The sequence below is a fragment of the Corylus avellana genome, chromosome 4 (genome assembly GCF_965113065.1).
Source record: "Corylus avellana chromosome 4, dhCorAvel1.hap1.2, whole genome shotgun sequence".
NCBI classification, from domain to species: domain Eukaryota; kingdom Viridiplantae; phylum Streptophyta; class Magnoliopsida; order Fagales; family Betulaceae; genus Corylus; species Corylus avellana.
Window position 1 is genome coordinate 8,965,458 of NC_142493.1, and position 18,569 is coordinate 8,984,026.

The window sequence follows — 18,569 nt, forward strand, 5'->3', positions numbered from 1 at the left end:
CCTGTGCGTAGGCATCGTCGGGCGCCCACCGTACGGTGCCCTCGGTGACAGATTGTGTAGCAGCTGGGTCAGTGGGAAGCAACTCCTTCATCCTCTCCTGTAGGGTACACATTAACAAAAGCAATTATAAATATTAAATTAAATTACAAAGAAATATACATTAACCAAAACATATTGATTATTAGTAGCGTACACATCTTTCCTTGACCAAGTCATTTGGATATCCGCCAGTCTTCTTCACGTGTGTGTTGATGTAAGACTGTGCTCGTGTTGGCGGAATCCCGGTATTTATGAACTGCATACACAAATAAAACGTAAAAAATTAAAACATAAACACAATCAACATAAGTCATACATATATCTGATCAGAAAACATACTTCTTCATGTGTAGCTCTGGCATAGCTCTTTGATCCGGTGCAGTGACGCTCCTTGTTCTTCGACCGGTTTCCTTTCATATATGCAGCATATTCCTACACAATTAACATTGTTAATATTTTAGGCTAACACATTCATTTTAATAAAACTAAACAAAACTCACTAAAATGTGACTTGATTCTCTTTCGTACACCATTTCTCCAATAATATATCCACGTCCTCTCTATTGTACGTGGATAATTGTCCTCCTTCCCTAGCCTTCACTGTCGCCAGAGTATCGTCCGATGTGATGTGAAGACTCTGCTTCAAGTCATACCTCCAAGTCGTATGCTTGTTTCGCATATCAAGGAAAGCGTCCCGTTTTATGGCCGCGATATCGCAGTTAGGTGGGATATAGGAGTGCTTCTGCATATATTCACACATACATATGCATTAACAATATTGTCCATCTATTTGAGATAAATATATGAATATATAAATCATTATCATAAATACAATAATATTTAATTATAACATACCATCAATGCATCCCAAATATCATCCTTCTTACGCTTCGATACCTTCTTCCACTCGTCGCTAATCTGTACATAAGTACTGCTCCTGACGAACACTCTGGTCATCCGTCTAAATTTGGAAGCACTTTGTCCCACAGGCTGCCACGTAGGGTTATACTCGCACACGATCCTCTTGCCATCGGGGATCTCCCACAGCTTGTGGCATGACTTGACACTTAATATATGGTAGTGGGTGATGCCATTTTGATCTACACCTAATAGATTAAGAATTTGAACAAGTTAGTTACTTATTTAAACTAACCACATATTAAAATTAAATAAAATACATATTCCGATATTTTAACACATATACTTACTTATCGTCCGAACGTTATCCACCGCCAACGAGCGTGTAGCGGCATCATCGGAATGCGTGTCATGCGCGACACCATCCTCATCACCCTCAGTGCTATCCGGGGGCAGTGTCTCATCACTATCGACCACCTGTGCTCCGCTACTGGGGTATGGGTGCCACTGGAAATGGCCATGGGAAACGATCCCCATATCGCTTAACGTCGTGAAGTCAAGCGTGAACAGTGTGGATGTGCCCAGCTCTGCCACGTCAGAATGCTGAGGATTTACATGAATGTCATCACCACATCCCACGTCCCGCCCTCCATCGGGATGCCCTTCCACATGATGTGGAAGTACCAGTTTATACCCTTTTGGCTCCATATTAGCCCGGGGGGACGAATGTAAATCATGGGCGGCAGGTGTCAACCGTACGGTCGGTTGCCGCTGTGCTTTTCTCTTTCCCCTATAACTCATGTCTCCCTGCAAAATACGTTGCGAAACGAATTAGTCTTTAAAATAATTAAATAGGTACAAGTATATGTAAAGTAATCACACATTTAAAATTTTCAACATATACTAGTTACTCAATTAATTATATATCGTTTCCACAAACTACATATAAATTTTATGGTTAACCTAAAAAGCAATTATAAATTAACGTAAATATTTCTTTTAAAAGAAATAAAAGCTAATAAAATTTCAAAGATGAACATATTTCCAATTTCATTAAATGACATACGCTTCGATTGGTTCTAAATCGGGTCGTACGAAATCGACATCATCAGGTGCGTTAACATGATCATGATTGGAACTCAAGAGGAGGGGCTCAATCTCGTGGTAGCTGCTACTAGAATCGTCAGACCCATGACCTTGACCAACATCGTATACGTTTCTAGGTTTAGTCCTTACAGCGCAAGCCCAATCTGGGTTCCTTTCATCTTCGATGTAAAATACTTGGTCAACTTGTGAAGTTAGCACAAACGGCTCATCCGTAATAATCTCTGGTGTGCATAAGGTTTTTAAAATTCACAAGTGTTATGCCATACTCATCAACCTTGTACCCCCTGTCCCTCGTGTTGTCCGCCCAATTACACTTGAACAAAACATATTTTGTCCTATCGTAGTACTCAACCTCAATTATTTGGGTTAACTTCCCGTAATACGTTTCGCCATCAGTACTCGGCACACACACACCGCTATTTTGAGTCCTTTTCTCGATATCAGCTGACAGAGTGCGAAACAACTTCCCATTAACCACATATCTGTTATAGTTGACTGTCCTTTCCTTTGGCCCTCTACAGTGCATTACTAGTTTCTCACCCAGCTCCTGTCTGCGTAGGTCGTCCAATCCATTGACCTGCGTATAATGGAGGGCAATATATGAATTGAAATTGGTGTATATAGGATTTCTAAGGGAAACATGTATACACCTCATTTAACCAGTAATAACACATTATTCTTACGTATTCACGATACCAATCGACAAATAGTTCAAAATGGTGGCTTTCCAACTGATTGTCCGCTATTCGCCCTCTAAGCGTTTCTATGTGCATCCTACAATTTGAAATTAAATTCAATATAGTGCACTCGAAATTAAGATTGTACAAGGAATGGTATGGCAAGTACTAGAGAGATGACTTACGTCCGTAGCGGTAAGAACTCGTCTGAGTTAAACAATATATATCGATGAATTTGTGCCAGTGTAATACGGTTGAGGATGACTTGTGTTCCCGCCCCCTTACAACCATCAGGGTTTCGTTGGGCCTTATTATGAAACGTCGGTGCGTCATCCAAATACATCGAGCAAAATGTCACCAACTCAGTTGCTATGTAGCCCTCCGCAATACATCCCTTGGGAGCCGCTTTATTGCGCACATTATATTTGAACCCCCCTAGGCTCCTGTATATGAAAATCAATCAACAATTGCAGTGATTCACTGTCTTTTATTCATGGGAAAAAAATAATAATAATAACTTAACGATCAAACTTTACCTCTCAGCCGGATACATCCACCTATACTGAACTGGTCCACCTAGTTGGCATTCACGGACAAGATGCACGACAACATGAACCATGCTCGTGAAAAAACTTGGGAAAAATACTTGTTCCATCTTGCACAAAGTCACGCAGACTTCACTCTGGAGTCGGTACAAATTATCTAGTGTCAGAGTAGTTGAACATATGCCCCGGAAGAATGTTCCCATCTCAACCAAAGGTCTGACCACGTTACCTGGCAGTGACCCACGTAAAGCAATCGGTAGAAGTTGTTGCATCAGAATGTGATTGTCATGACTCTTCAAACCCGTCATCGTACGGTCTTTCAGTCGTACGCATCTAGAAATATTCGATGCATAACCATCGGGCACCCTTACATCCCGAAGCACTTTCAAGAAACTGATTTTATCTTCATTGGACATCGTGTGGCAAGCTGGAGGCATATAGTTTTTTTCATTCTTCGTAAATGGATGAAGTAGACGTCTCAATCCCATCTCTTGCAAGTCTTTACGAGCATCATAGATGTCCTTTGTTTTCCCTTTTATGTTGAGTATTATGCCAAGAATATTGTCCATCACATTTTTCTCTATGTGCATCACATCAAGGTTATGCCGTAGTAAATTATCCTTCCAATACGGCAACCTAAAGAAAATACTCTTCTTCTTCCATAATACATGATTGCTCGCTTCTGGTCTGGTGTTGTGAGTACTCTTCTTCCGCTTCTCTCCCTGCTTCTTACTACTGTCTGGCTTTGACTTGCCGGCATCCTCATCCCCAAATGGCATCCCCTCTAACTGTCTTAGGATTTCAGCCCCACTAAGCACATTGAGAGGACATTGTAATTCCTGGTTGCTGTCAAAATTACTTTTGTTCTTCCTCCACGGATGATCCAAGGGCAAGTATTGCCTATGACCCATAAAACACCATTTGTGGCCGTGTTTTAACCATTGAGACCTGGTTGATTGCATACAGCAAGGACATGCCTTTACTCCCCTTGTAGACCATCCTGACAGATCTGCGTATGCCGAGAAATCATTAATTGTCCACATCAATTGTGCTCGCAATATAAAGTACGTTTTAGTGGAAACATCAAATGTGCGTACCCCTACATTCCATAATTCCTTCAACTCCTCAATTAAGGGCTATAGGTAAATGTCTATATCCATTCCAGGTGAGCTCGGGCCTGGGATAATCAGGAATAATATGAAAGATGTTTGTTTCATGCACATCCAAGGAGGCAAGTTGTATGGCACAAGCATTACGGGCCAAGTGCTGTGTGATGTAGTAAGGTTCCCAAAATGATTAAATCCATCTAAGGTTAGTCCAAGCCTTACATTCCTGCTGTCCGCTGCAAATTCCGGATACAACTGATCAAATGACTTCCATGCTTCACCGTCGGCCGGATGCCTCAATTTGTCGTCCTTTGTGCGGTTATCTGCATGCCACTTCATATGGGGTGATGTATACTGCGACATAAACAATCTCTGTAGTCTTGGTATGAGTGGAAACCACCTCAACACTTTTACTGAGCGTTTCTTACTTGACGATATGGGTTGACCGTCTTCGTCCAAATGAATGTCATCATTCCACTTAGATTTGCCACAAACTGTACATGAATCTAATTCTTTGTTGCCCTTCCAAAATAGCATGCAATCATTACGACAAGCCGGAATCTTTTCATAGCAGAGTCCCATGTCACTTAGATATTTTTTGGCCTCATAGGTATTAACCGGCAAACCTTCACTATCCGCAGACAACAATTGATTGATGAACTCAAGGAGAGATGATAATATCTTGTTACTAATTCCACCAACACACTTCAAGTTGTACAGATGAACAGTTGCGCTCAACTTACTGTGTTTGGTCTAATCATATAGCGGTGTTTTTGCCTCTTTAAGCAACTCGTGATACTTTTGGGCATCTACCTCCTTCACATCCTCGACTACTATTTCTTCATCACCCTACACAATGACCTGAGGTTCACAGTTGCCTTCTCTGACATCATGCATGCCGAACACATCACGCAACATAGCATGCATATTTCCACCTTGATCACCGCTTCCACCTGCTTCATATGTGGCCGGACGATTCAACGGAGACGGTTCAACATGGTCCCGGACAGGCTTCTCACCATGAAACATCCAATCTTTATATGTAGGAAGTATGCCTTTTCCCCCTGTCAAGTGGGTGAGAACTACGCCTGGGGGATAGCGCTGGTTAAGGCGACACACCTTACATGGGCAGTAAATCTTACCATCAGGTGTTGTGCAGTTCCCAACTGCAACGTCAACGAACAATCTACAACCGTCTCTGTATTCCTTCGTACCCCTAGGCTTTGTCATCCAACTCTTGTCCATTGTTGTCTACGAACACTAGAGAGAAATATACGCGACTTAAAAGTATTCAATAAACCCATACATATTAACTGGAATTTACATGCAAACTTAATTAGATGCTTTTATTGTTGGTAAATTGTTTTTGTCATGAAAATTTCTGAAACTTAAACGAATTAACAACTATTCCAAATGGGGACCATCAAATTTACATTATTTGATGTTGTTTAACTATTAGCATTCTTCATACACATTCAGGTTCTATAACTTTTTCCCAAAAGTTCATATATATGCATTTGGTAGATGTTGAGGACCCTAGTCAAATAAAATAAATCTAGATAGGTTACGAAGTCAATATATATATATATAGCATGGCTCGTATTAATAGGGCAAAACCTAAACAATATACAAATGTTATGCCATTCGTTTAATTAGGAGCTTAATTAAGCAATGTTGGAATAATAGGAAAATGCTAATTAAATAACCTTAAGGTTATTTAATAGTGGTCGTCATTCTGCCATTTCCTTTGTGTTTCAATAAGACTTTAAGTCTCCTAAGGTTAAGTACAAAGGTAGATTATATATGTATGTCTAGTTCCATAAGAATATAATTGTTTGTGTGAAGCGTATTTACTTGTGGTTTTTATTATTAAACAAATTATAACTCAAAATGTTTTTTCGATTGTGAAATGTTTGATCACTATTTGGCCATGTAAAATCTCTACCTTCTATTCTGCTTTTTTCAACCTATGTTTACTAAATGATAAAAGTTTTTTTAAAAAATAATATTCTATTCTTTGATTAATATATATAATTTCAAATCACTCCCCCCCCCCCATATTGTGTCTACTTGATAAAAGTTATTATTATTTTTTTCTCCTTACATAATTGGAGCCTATATTTTGAAACCCTCAAAATATAGAGATCTTAAATATATAAATCCGGGCTGGGTTCAATCTTATAGGAAAAAATGAATTCAATAATTTTATTTATATTCGAACGCTCCCCCTCATGTGTTCGTATTGGGTCTCACTTAATAAGCTAGTGAGACCCAAAACGTAAAATATTTAACTAAAATTAGAGTAAATTGTGGAGTTATGATTTGAACTACTCATGACCTCTATTATGATACTATGTCAAATTGTCACTTATTCCCCAAAACGTAGGGGTAACTTATAGCGAACACTTTTACATTCAGCTTATACCATGCACACATATATATATGATGGACTTTGTTGTACATGCTTGCTATGATTGTGCAAGGCAGTGTGCCATTTCTAGAAGTTGATAATTTCACAAATTAATACTACTTCCATGTATTGTCTTTTAGGATGTCCAAAAAAGAAAAATAAAAAAAAAAACGTCTTATATCTAAATCTTGGACAGACTCATGAGTAATTACTCAAAACTAGCTCCGATACCTTCTTCACGTTTTTTGGTATAATTTAGTTTGCTACGAAGAATCTCTGTACCTTTTTTTTTTTTTTTGTTTTTTTTTTTTTTTTGTTTCTATTGTCATTTTAGATCAACCAAAATTTAAAAATCAATTAAAAAAAAATACATAACGGATACTTATCTTATATTCAACATCGATTTGTTTCAGTTGTGGGTTTATACCATGATATGGCCTATGAAAATAAATGCACTGGTCCCAAGTCCATTTGCCATCTTTTCCAATGAATTATTAGGTTTTGTTTTTCCATAAAATCATTATGCGTACAATGCTCATTGTTCCCATCACTTCTCAATTAGAGGTTAGGTCTGAATTCTGCAATGGAACCCCTAATGAAAATGAAATTTGTTCTTTAGTAATTATTATCAGTCTTTATTTGCTTGGGGCCCTTGATGATTTTTCGTTCTGTGAGCAGATTTATCCAATATTTGGAACTTGCAAACTTTTTGAGGTGATGATCATTATATATATATATATATATATATATACATATATATATATATATATATATATATACTGGCCAGTTGTACTATAGTACATAGTTCATGACTAAATTGTTATATTGTTGCTTTTGAAATACTGCCAATCAAACAGCTAAGTAGATCTTGTAGAATTTGTATGCGCATGTTGCAGGCCTTTGTCAATTCTAGTTATCTCAATGATTTGCAAAGAATGTGGTTACATTTTATGGAATGGTGATTTTATTGATTATGCCTTAGTATGCTTACTAATTGAGTCATCGAGGTACATACTATTTATACTGCATAAGGTGTAGGGTTTCATTTTCTCTACTTGTGTTTTAAAAAAAAAAATCAAACTATGCAATAAATGTATTGTAGGATTAATCCTACAATACTTATCAAAAGAAGAAAGAATCTCTAAGAAAAATAAAACAGAAAAAACTATTGGAGTGTTATTTCAATTACCTTTAGCAATGAGATAAATCTATTAGTTTTGGTCTTTGATATTATGGATGTAATTCTTTTTCTTTTTCTTTTTTTCTGCATCTTTTGAGGCTTGCTTTGTACTTGGTGTTGACTGATCAAAATTTATTTTATTGTTTATGATTGATAGATGATAGAACTGGCTCCTAACTTCTAATTTCTCTATTTAGTCCATACATGCATACATACATGTGTGCTCGTGGACAGTTTTCTTCCTTGGTGTTGTGTGAGCTCTAGTACACATGGATGCTTGACTAAGATATCTCATGCATAGTTGATACGTTGATTAAACCATTTGACCATGTAGTGATAATGCTCCAATGGAAAAAGATGTCATGAGTTTTCGTAGGTTGTTCTTTTTTTCAATTAGGTAGATAACCGTGGCATATTCTTGTAATTGATGGCAATCGTGAAGTCGAGAGCTTTGGCTTTTGAGCATAAACTAATAACTCTTTCTAAGTCCTATTTGTGGTCCATCTTTTGAAATCAAAATCTAAATTCACTGATTTAAGCTAAGATGTATAGTTTCCTCAACAACAAAAAAAGGCACTAATTGATAGATCCTCAATTAGGTTGTCACAAGAATTACTATCACTATCAATGGAATATTGATCTTCATGAGATATATTACTCATAGACCCCGTAAAAGTAATTTTTAATACTGTTTTTGGAAAGTTATGAATTCTTGATATCAATGTTCATTTAGGCTGAAAGCTTATCCTTATGAATTGATCTCATAGGTTTATCTCCTTTCCTTTAATTTGCATCTTTCTTTTATAACATTAATGCTCGGAATTTATGGGCAGTATATATACGACCATATATATATATAGCAGGGAGTACTACTAATTAACGAGAGAGTAAGCTATATATATATTCAAAAACCAAATTCATATATATGGAGTGAAGCTAGCATTATATTAATCCTCATGTAAATATATATATCAAATTCAAAATATTAGACAATCAAATTCAAAATATTAGACGAAATTAGCACAAACATCACCCAACCTAGCATGCAAACACCAAATCCAAACCAAACAAATAAATAAGTACAAGGATGCATGTACATATATATATACCTGTGAGGAGCTCCTGCAGGAGCTAAAAATGAAGGTAGCTAGAGAGGACGACGGGCGGTGGGTTCAGAAAATGCGCTGAGGGCGTTTTTTTTGTAACAGTGCAATCGTGAATGAGAAACTGATCCCTTGAGAGAGAGTACCCGGTGGAGAAGAGAAAAAAATGCACAGCTTAATAAAGAAAGACTTTGGGCAGAAGAAAAAAAAAATTCCCCAAGTTCAACAATGGCGCTCGGAAGAAAGAAAGAAAAACAGAGGAAAATGATGCTTCATTGGGAGAACAGAGAGACACAAACAGAGAGAGAGAACACGTACGTACAGTGGAAGTGCCTCTAGCTGGCCAGCTGGGGGAAAAGAAAAAAAAAAATTTCAAAACTCGCGCGCCAGGCCTCTTAATTAAGAGGCATGGCGCGCTGGCCGGAGGGATGGGACGCGCAGCGCGCGGTTCGGAGTGCAGGATTCCATTTACTGACGTGCCGTGTTTGGCACGTCAGTAAATCCTGACATGCCAAACATGGCCTGTCAGGAATGCTATATATATATAAACAAAAAAGGGAATAGCTATAATTATATTTAATTATAATTTTAAATATCTGATAATTCTAATGTTATATATAATTATTCTAACATGGGATGTGCCACGTCAGAAAAAATCTGACATGGCAGATCACCACGCCAGAAAAGGCTGACGTGGCATATATAATTATTCTGACGTGGGATGTGCCACGTCAGACTTTTACTGACGTGGCTATGTGCCACGTCAGAAAAGATCACCACGCCAGAAAAGGCTGACGTGGCATATCGCCACGTCAGAAATGTCCTGACGTGGTACAACACCACGTCAGAATTTTTTGACGTGGCGATATGCCACGTCAGCCTTTTCTGGCGTGGTGATCTGCCACGTCAGATTTTTTCTGACATGGTAAGTGCCACGTCAGAAAATTCTGACGTGGTACATTACCACGTCAGAATTTTTCTGACGTGGCGATATGCCATGTCATCCTTTTTCTGACGTGTCACATCACCACGTCAGAAAAAGGCTGACGTGGTAAGTCCCACCACATCAGCAATTTTATCAATTTTTATTTTTTAAAAAATGAAATACTTTCCCGACGTTGTTGTATTTTACACGTCAGATTTTTCTGACGTGTGAATAGTCACACATCAGAAAATTCTGACGTGTGACTATTCACACGTCAGAAAAAATTTCCCTGACGTTTTATATTTTAAACGTAAAGAAATTGCTGAGGTGGCAAAAAAATTATACTGTAGCACACGTCAAAAAATGCCCATTTTTTTTGTAGTGATGGGGTAGTAGAAATCCAAAATTACTCACGCAGACACATAAATGCACTGGTGAAAGGTCCAGATGATAGTGTGAAGTGGAAATTAATTGGGTTTTACGGAAATCCGGATAGTGCTAAAAGAAAGGAGTCATGGGAGTTGCTCAACCACTTCAAGTCGTTCCCCCCAGTACCATGGCTTTGCATGGGCGATTTCAATGAAATTACTTCCCAACACGAGAAAAAGGGTGCGGCTTTGAGAAGGGATTGACAAATGGAGTTGTTTCGAGAGGCATTGGAAGATTGCTACCTTAATGATCTGGGTTATGTGGGATCTCGCTACAGTTGGTCCAACAAGCACCAAGATGGGGGATTTACTAAAGAACGACTTCATAAAGCCATTGCAAACCAAAGTTGGTGCGATCTTTTCCAAACGGTATGCGTACATGTGTTGGCTGCTCAGACATCTGACCACAAACCGTTGATCGTCTCTTGTGGCATATCAGGTTAGGAACGTAACTTCTCTAGGAATGGCTTCAAGTTTGAGGCCAGTTGGCTCTTAGATGAAGAATGTCAAAGTGTGATAATTGAAGCTTGGGAGGAGAGTGGACTTGATAGTAGCCCTATACAGGGGGCGAGGAAGAAACTTGAGCAATGCCAAACTGATTTACGAGGCTGGAACAAGAGAAAATTTTGGAAAACCGAAGAGGAGGTGAGGAAGAAATCGAAGCAACGTGAAGCTCTCCAGGGCCGAGAGAATTCCTACAACCAGGAGGAAATCTGATAGCTGCAAACAGAAATAGAATATTTGCTAGACCAGGAAGATATAAGGTGGAAGTAAAGGGCGAGATCTTAATTTGGCCCTTAAGATGGCGAGCAAATGGTAGATTCTAGTTAGGCACTTCAGTAGCAACTAGACTAAGATCTGTATGGTGTATTGAGTTTAGACATTCACTCTTTTTTTTTTTTTTTTTGAAAAGAGAACTTCATCGTAGCATGTATTTCATACTACAGGTGCTTATGCGACTAATGGATGAGATGAGTGAATCGATCCTTTCTTCCTCATCGTGTGAAGTCCCATATGTTATTGTTAATTACTTTATTAATGCCCTATGTGACCTTTTGACTACGTCAAAAAGTTGAGGTTTTAGTGTTTGCTATTTTGGCATGTTGCCTATGACCATGAATGATGCGGTCTAAAGGGGCATTGCTGGGAAAGCGACTAGACTGAAATTCCTTTGTGAAAAAACCTTTTCCACAGCATCTGTGCCTGCAACCTATATCTCTCTCTTCTTGTTTTTTGGACAATGTGAGGCTCTTAAACTGTAGAACATGTGTGTTTTGCTCTCGTAGTAAACACCACCATAAGAAATGATTTGATCATGAAAGAGTGAAAGAATGGAGACCAACGTGAAACAACCAGCAAAAATCTTTAGAGGTATGTTTCTCTGTTTATCTAACATTTTTTTAAGAATTGGTATAAATTCTAGCAATAAAAAAAATACCATAGATACGTGTGGTACAAATATCACTTGCATTAGAGGTACTGTCACATTGCCATAGCAAATTAAGTTCGTGAAAGCCAACATCGCATGGTTTTCTTTTATGAGCTGGGGACCGAAATGAGAGAAAAGAAAGCACAAAAAAAAAAAAAAAAAAAATCTTAAAAGTGGAGGCAATTATGTATTTTAGGCAGGCAAGATACGAACATGATCCAAGCAGGATTTCGCATCAACCTGGCCGGTTGCTTTGCTGCAGATGCATGTATTCCTTATACTTCATTCCAGTGTATGCAGGTGCATTGTTTTCAGGGTGTACCAACTCTCGTGCTGGGCCGACAACCGTGTCTAGTGGCGGCCCAATAATTGTGGCTATCGATATTCTTGTAGCTTTTTCATTCACAAATGCCCGATGTACGACACTCTTGTACTTCCCGTTGCTCATAATCTTGCGTCAAACAATTTTCCCGTTAGAAAATTCCAAAGAAAAAAACGACAATAAATAAATTAATATATAATGCATGATTTGATATGGGATGCACCTCCATTTGATCGCCAATGTTAACGACGAATGCGTTGGGAGTGGAATTGACCTTGACCCACTTGCTTTGATGCTGCACTTGAAGCCCAGAGATCCCATTTTGTATGAGGAGGGTCAACAGTCCGTGATCGGAATGCGGCGGCAACCCGATTGCTAGTTCCGGCTCCGGACAAGGTGGATACAAGTTCGCAATGAGTATTTGGAAACCCGATTCCATATTCAAGGCGTTTTGTATGTAGGTGTCTCCCAATTCCAAGCTCATTGATATTCCTTTCAGCAACTCCATAGCTAATTCTCTGCTTCTTTTGCTGTACTCCAATGAAATCTCTCTGGTTGTAAAAAATACAAGAGAAAAAGAGAAAAATTATGCAATTTTATAGTTGATACGGTAGAATCTTCTCCAAACAATTTGAAGCTCATGATTAGAAGTCAAGATTGGGGGTGGTTCACGGCTTAGGGGCGGCACGCGAACCACCTTCAGAGGTTGGGGTGGCCTACGAGCCACCCCACATTTTGACCACCCTCACTACTAGGGTAGGCTAGCGAGGGGTGCCCCCTTGGGAGATTTTTTTTTTTTTCTTATTTTTTTATTTTTAAATAAAAGTAATATGTGTGATACGTAAAAATGCTAATGTGATACTAATGAACGTTGCTTTATTAGACAAAACACACATAATATCTATTTCAAATCCACAAAAATTTTAATTTATCAAAATGAGTTTTGAAAAACGGAGGGAGTGATCACAAAAGGCGTGTTTAGTCAAGGATTATTATACATTTACCCTTATTACTATTAATTATAATCATTGTGATTTCACTATTTTGAAATAAACTCCATGTGATTTTAAAATGTTCTTAAAGTTGTGATTTGCAAAAATAACAAATTAGTCCATGTTGAGGGTGGCCGAGAGTCGTGACCCACCCTAGCCGCCTGTGGCAATGGCTCAAAGCCACAACAAAGGGATGACTTTTCTAGCACCTGCATTTTATTTTTTTAATCTAGTTTTCATAATTTCATTAGAATTGACGTGGCACATTAATAGAATTTATTAAATTTTTTTTCTTTTGTTACGAAATTTGATAGTAAGAACTAATTTATAATTTTTGCATTACACATAAAGCTGTTGAAGATTGTAAATTTGTAAATTTGATAGTAAGAACTAATATTTTAAAATCAATAAACATACTACAAGTAAGTGAAACAACCTGACTAATTTTACCTTTTTTTACCAAATTATTATAATATTAGTATGTTGTTAACAAACTACCCAATGATTCTTGAAGATTGTAAAATATCCCAGAAATGAACTGTAAACCTATCCATACCTGAAGGCAGCAGGCTTGGAAGGTGAATGAAATTGGGGATGCACGAAGATCTTCAGAAAATCTCTCCAAAACAACACTTTATCCACGGAAGCATTAAAGCTGGTGCCGCACCTGATTGAGTCCAACACATGCTTCCCTCCATACTCCCGCTTCTCCTCCTCCGTCAGATTGAAAAATTCTCCACACGCGTCGCTCATCGTCTTCATCAGGCTCTCCGGCACACCGTGATTTATCACCTGATCATCATACAAATTATCAACCTTAATACACATGATTTACTATGTAAACAGTATTTATATATAGTAGTGAATGCTTTTACCATGAAGAAGCCCCAGTCTTCGCATGCTTTGCCGAGTTGATGGATGGTTTTGGATCGTTGATCAGGAGTACCGGAGGTGAGGAGAGAAAAGTCAATAATGGGGATTGACTCTTCTGGGTCATCTGAAACTGCTTCATCATTGGGTCTCCGGGTGAAGGTGTACTTGGGAGGGATGGAGGTGAGGCCAGCTGATTCAGCCAGTGCTTTGATGCTTATCATCTCCGGTACGTACGTTGATGAATAGCACTATAGTAGAGCAGGGGACACCTTTAAGGTTTAGCCGCTGCTAAAAAATGTGTGGCCAAGATTTAGTTTGATAATGTTAACTCAAAGGATAAAGATGGATATCATTTAATTAATATTTTAATATTTTTTTTTTCACGCATATGCTCAAATAGGGCTGGCTAAACAAGTTTATGTGCCGGATTTATGTCAACCAGATTAACCTCCCAACCTGTTTATGCTAACTCAAACACGACACGTTTATTAAACCGGTCACGTGACCCATTTATGACACGAACCCGTTTAACCTAAACTCTAATCCTAAAACTACATGTAGTGTTCATATTGGGTTTGCGGGTCGTGAGTTAAATTGTCAATCCTAAATTAAGTTATACTTAAAATTTACTTAAAAAATAAAAATAAATTGTACTAAACGTGTCATAAACCGGTGACCTATTTATGACCTGGACTTGTTTAAACTAAACCCTAACCCTAAAATTATAATATTTAATTTAAATAGGAGGGCAAATTGATGAAGTTAATATTCGAACCTAAGACCTTTGGCTCTGATACTATATATACTAAACTACTAATTATTCAAAAAGTTTAAGTTGTAATTTAATTATTACTTTAACACTCCCCATCACGTGTGGGGTTTAAACTCTCTTTTAATAGGTGAAACCCAACATGTGAAATATTTAATTTAAATGAGAGTCAAAGTTCAATACTAAGGTTTTTAGCTTTTATACCATGTTAAATTACCACTTGTCCTAAAAGCTTAAACCAATAAAAAGAAATAAATTTATTCATTTAATCAACACTTTAATTGTTTGTGGGTGCCATTCCTACAGGGCTACTTTAACTTGCAGAAAAAGACATCTTTTTTTAAGAAAGAAAGAAAGAAAGAAAGAACGAAAGAAAAAAAAAAAAAAAAAAAACAGAAGAAGCCTGCACATGGGAGAGAAGCCAGCAAGCTGGGCTCCACAATTGCAGTTAATTTGAACTCTAAACTCATGAACTTTCAATTGCAGTTAATTTGAACCTATCCATCAGATTGTAAACGATAAAAGTGAGACAATGATATTTATACCCCTAATTTTTTTTATAAAATTCTAAATTTACCATTAATTTCAAATTAAAAATTTTAAAAATATATTAAAAAAAAAAATCACAAGCTGACCCACACTTGGTCCACCTTGTCACCCTTTTTTTTTTTCAAATTATTTTTTCCATTTTTTTTTTCAATTTTTTTAATAAAAAGAAAATTGAAGGGTAATTTTGTCTTTTTAAAGGTTTTAATGGTAAAAATTGACAGATGGGGTAAATTGACTGCAATTGAAAGTTTATAGGTTTAAACTAAGAGGTTTTGAAGTTCAGGGGGGCTTGTCAAATCGCGTGATAATTTAGGGGTCTAAAGGGTAGTTAACACCCCCCCCCCCCCCCCCCCCCCCTCATAAAGTTGAGACACAACACACCCAAGGTCAATATAATGTAAAAATAAATCTACATATATTACATATATTTTAACAAATAGCATGATCTTAACTTTCATGTTTTTTAAAACTTTTGATTGAAAGTCCAAACACCAGAAACTGATTTCTCTCGATTGACCCACTTCAGGCACACAATTGATGGATATTGTGCATATTTATAAATTAGAGAGATGACTGGTTTTCTTATTCACCATTAATTATAATTCCCATTAAAGTAAGAATTAAATAAGAAACCACTTTTCTTAACTAATTAAAAAGTTATTCAGAATGATTAAATAACCGTATAAAATTAGGAGTCATCTAAATTTTCAATTTTTCATATCTGCATAAACGACACAACCCAAATGTACAAGAAGTATATAAGAGGTAAACCTAGCTAGCTAAAAAGAAAAAAACACAAAAAAGAAAAAGAAAAAAAGAAATGATTTATTAATATATATATATATATATATATATATATATACACACACACACACAATAATAATAATAATAATAATAATAATAATAATAATGGTTTATTAATATTTAAAAATAATAAAAATGCTGGGCCTTCTGAAACTGCTTGATCTTCGTTGGGATCTTTGGTGAAAGTATAGGTGGAAGGTGTGAGAATGGAAGGAAAACTTGCTTTTAGGCGGAATGCATTTTGCTGCTTTCTCATTAAACTTAAATAGAAAAGAGATACAAGTATAGTCGATCACATTAAGCTAACAAGATAAGCATTGATGTGACAAGGTAGCTATCTACTGATACAATAGGAGATTAGTTACAATCAAGCACAAGAAATGTGGTTGAATGCAAACATATTGCTTAATGGAAATCTGTTTGCATTACAAGATAGAAATAAGAGTTGCAATAGGAGTAGGAAGCTTATGGCAGCTGGTGACTGTGCTCGAGCGCAGTCGTGATGCAAAGTAGCCATTACTAGCCATTGCTAGTGCACTCGAGCTCTCTGGTGAGTGCACTCGAGCGCATTGTTGATTTGTTACTGAAACAGTGGACAGTTGATCTCCTTCCTTAACAGCCCCCTTCAAACTGATGGGAGGAGGAGTGACCATAAGTTTGTCTATTAAAAATGGTAACCTTGCTGAGGTAAGGCCTTTAGTGAAGATGTCAGCACAATGATCTTGGGTGGAAATATAGGATGTTGTGAGGTCGTTATGGAGGATCTTTTTTCTGATGAAGTGGTAGTCTACCTTGATGTGCTTGGTGCAAGCATGGTATATGGGGTTTGAGGCAAGAGCAATGGCACCCAAGTTGTCGCACCAGAGTTGGGGAGGAGAGTGTAGAACTATTTGCAATTCATTGAGCACCATTTTGAGCTATGAGATTTCAGCAGTGGTGATAGCTATGGCACGATATTTAGCTTCTGTACTAGACTTAGAAACAATTGCTTGTTTCTTTACATGCTAGGACACCAGGTTGGAACCAAAGAAAACACAATAGCCTATTGTAGACCTACGATCAAGGGGGTCACCAGCCCAGTCAGAGTCACAATAGGCATGGAGTTGTAGGGATCCTGGTTTGAAGTGCAGACCATGTTCAGGTGTTCCTTTGAGGTACCTCAGGAACCTCTTGGTAGCTTTCAAGTGATCAGTTGTGGGGTAGTGAAGGAATTGACATAACTGGTTCACAGTGTAGCTTATGTCTACTCTTGTTAGAGTGCAGTACTGCAATGCTCCAATTATGTGTCTATAAGCTATTGGATTAGATAAGGGATCACCATCCAGTTGTGTGAGCTTCTTTCCTGATGTGTAGGGTGCTGTATATGGCTTGGCCCCAAGCATGTGAACTCGATCAAGAAGATCAACAATGTATTTGCCCTGATTGAGATGCAGTCCACTTTTGTCACAAGGCACATGAATGCCAAGGAAGAAGGAGAGGTTTCCTAGATCCTCAAGTTTGAACTCCTGTTGCAGTCCCTGTATAAGAGACTTGATGACAACTACATCAGTTCTAGTGACTATTATGTCATCAACATAAATAAGTACAAAAATATGAGTTGATCCACGATGGAGCATAAACAGTAAGGTATCCACTAATGATCCAATAAATCCTAAATGTAGGAGAGCTTGAGAGAGTCTCTGAAACCAAGCCCTAGGTGCCTGTTTGGGGCCATAGAGGGACTTTTTCAGTTTGCATATGTAATCAGGATGGATACTGTCATTAAAACCAACTGGTTGTTCCATAAACACTTTCTCAGTCAGGTGGCCATGAAGAAAAGCATTGGAGACATCGAATTGCTTGAGCGGCAAGCTATAGTGGACTACTAAGGAGAGAAGAATGCGTATGGTTTCTGGTTTGATGACTGGACTTAAGGTCTCAGTGTAGTTGATGCCATCGCTTTGTTGAAAACCCTTTGCCACAAGTTTGGCCTTATACCTTTCAATTGATCCATCTGACTTTTGTTTCCGCTTGAATGCCCATTTGTTTTTTATGATATTTTTGTTGAGAGGTCGAGGGCATAGGGACCAAGTACCATTCTCATGGAGAGCTTGAAGTTCACTTTTCATAGCAGCAAACTAGGAAGGGTGAGACTTAGCTTGAGCAAAAGTAGTGGGAACTTAAGGTAAGAGCACACTGGAGAGGGCTTGTAGAGGGTGTTTGGTGGATTGTAGGGAGTGGTAGAGCTTGAAGTATGGAAACAATTTAGGTTGAGATGAACAAGTCATTGATTGAGTGACAATATGAAAAGAAGGTGGTGCAAGTGTGATAGGTAGTGCTTGAAGTAGGGATTGATCAGTTGTGGCTAGTGGAGCAATGGATTTTTTGGCAAGGAAAACTTGCTTTTAGGCGGAATGCATTCTGCTGCTTTCTCATTGAACTTAAATAGAAAAGAGATACAAGTATAGTTGATC

At 37.8% G+C, this 18,569-nt stretch overlaps 2 pseudogenes across 1 annotated transcript; both read right to left on the reverse strand.

Annotated features, from left to right (window-relative positions):
• Window positions 1-1,950: 1,950 nt before the first annotated feature.
• Window positions 1,951-3,714, reverse strand: LOC148586247 (uncharacterized; annotated as a pseudogene).
• Window positions 3,715-11,828: 8,114 nt separating this feature from the next.
• LOC132179325 (2-oxoglutarate-dependent dioxygenase 19-like) lies at window positions 11,829-14,258 on the reverse strand (annotated as a pseudogene). The gene is made up of 4 exons (XR_015911939.1): window positions 13,997-14,258; window positions 13,678-13,913; window positions 12,353-12,680; window positions 11,829-12,258 (listed from the first exon to the last, which is right to left on the reverse strand). The product of XR_015911939.1 is annotated as a 2-oxoglutarate-dependent dioxygenase 19-like (transcript).
• Between the last annotated feature and the right edge of the window lie 4,311 nt (window positions 14,259-18,569).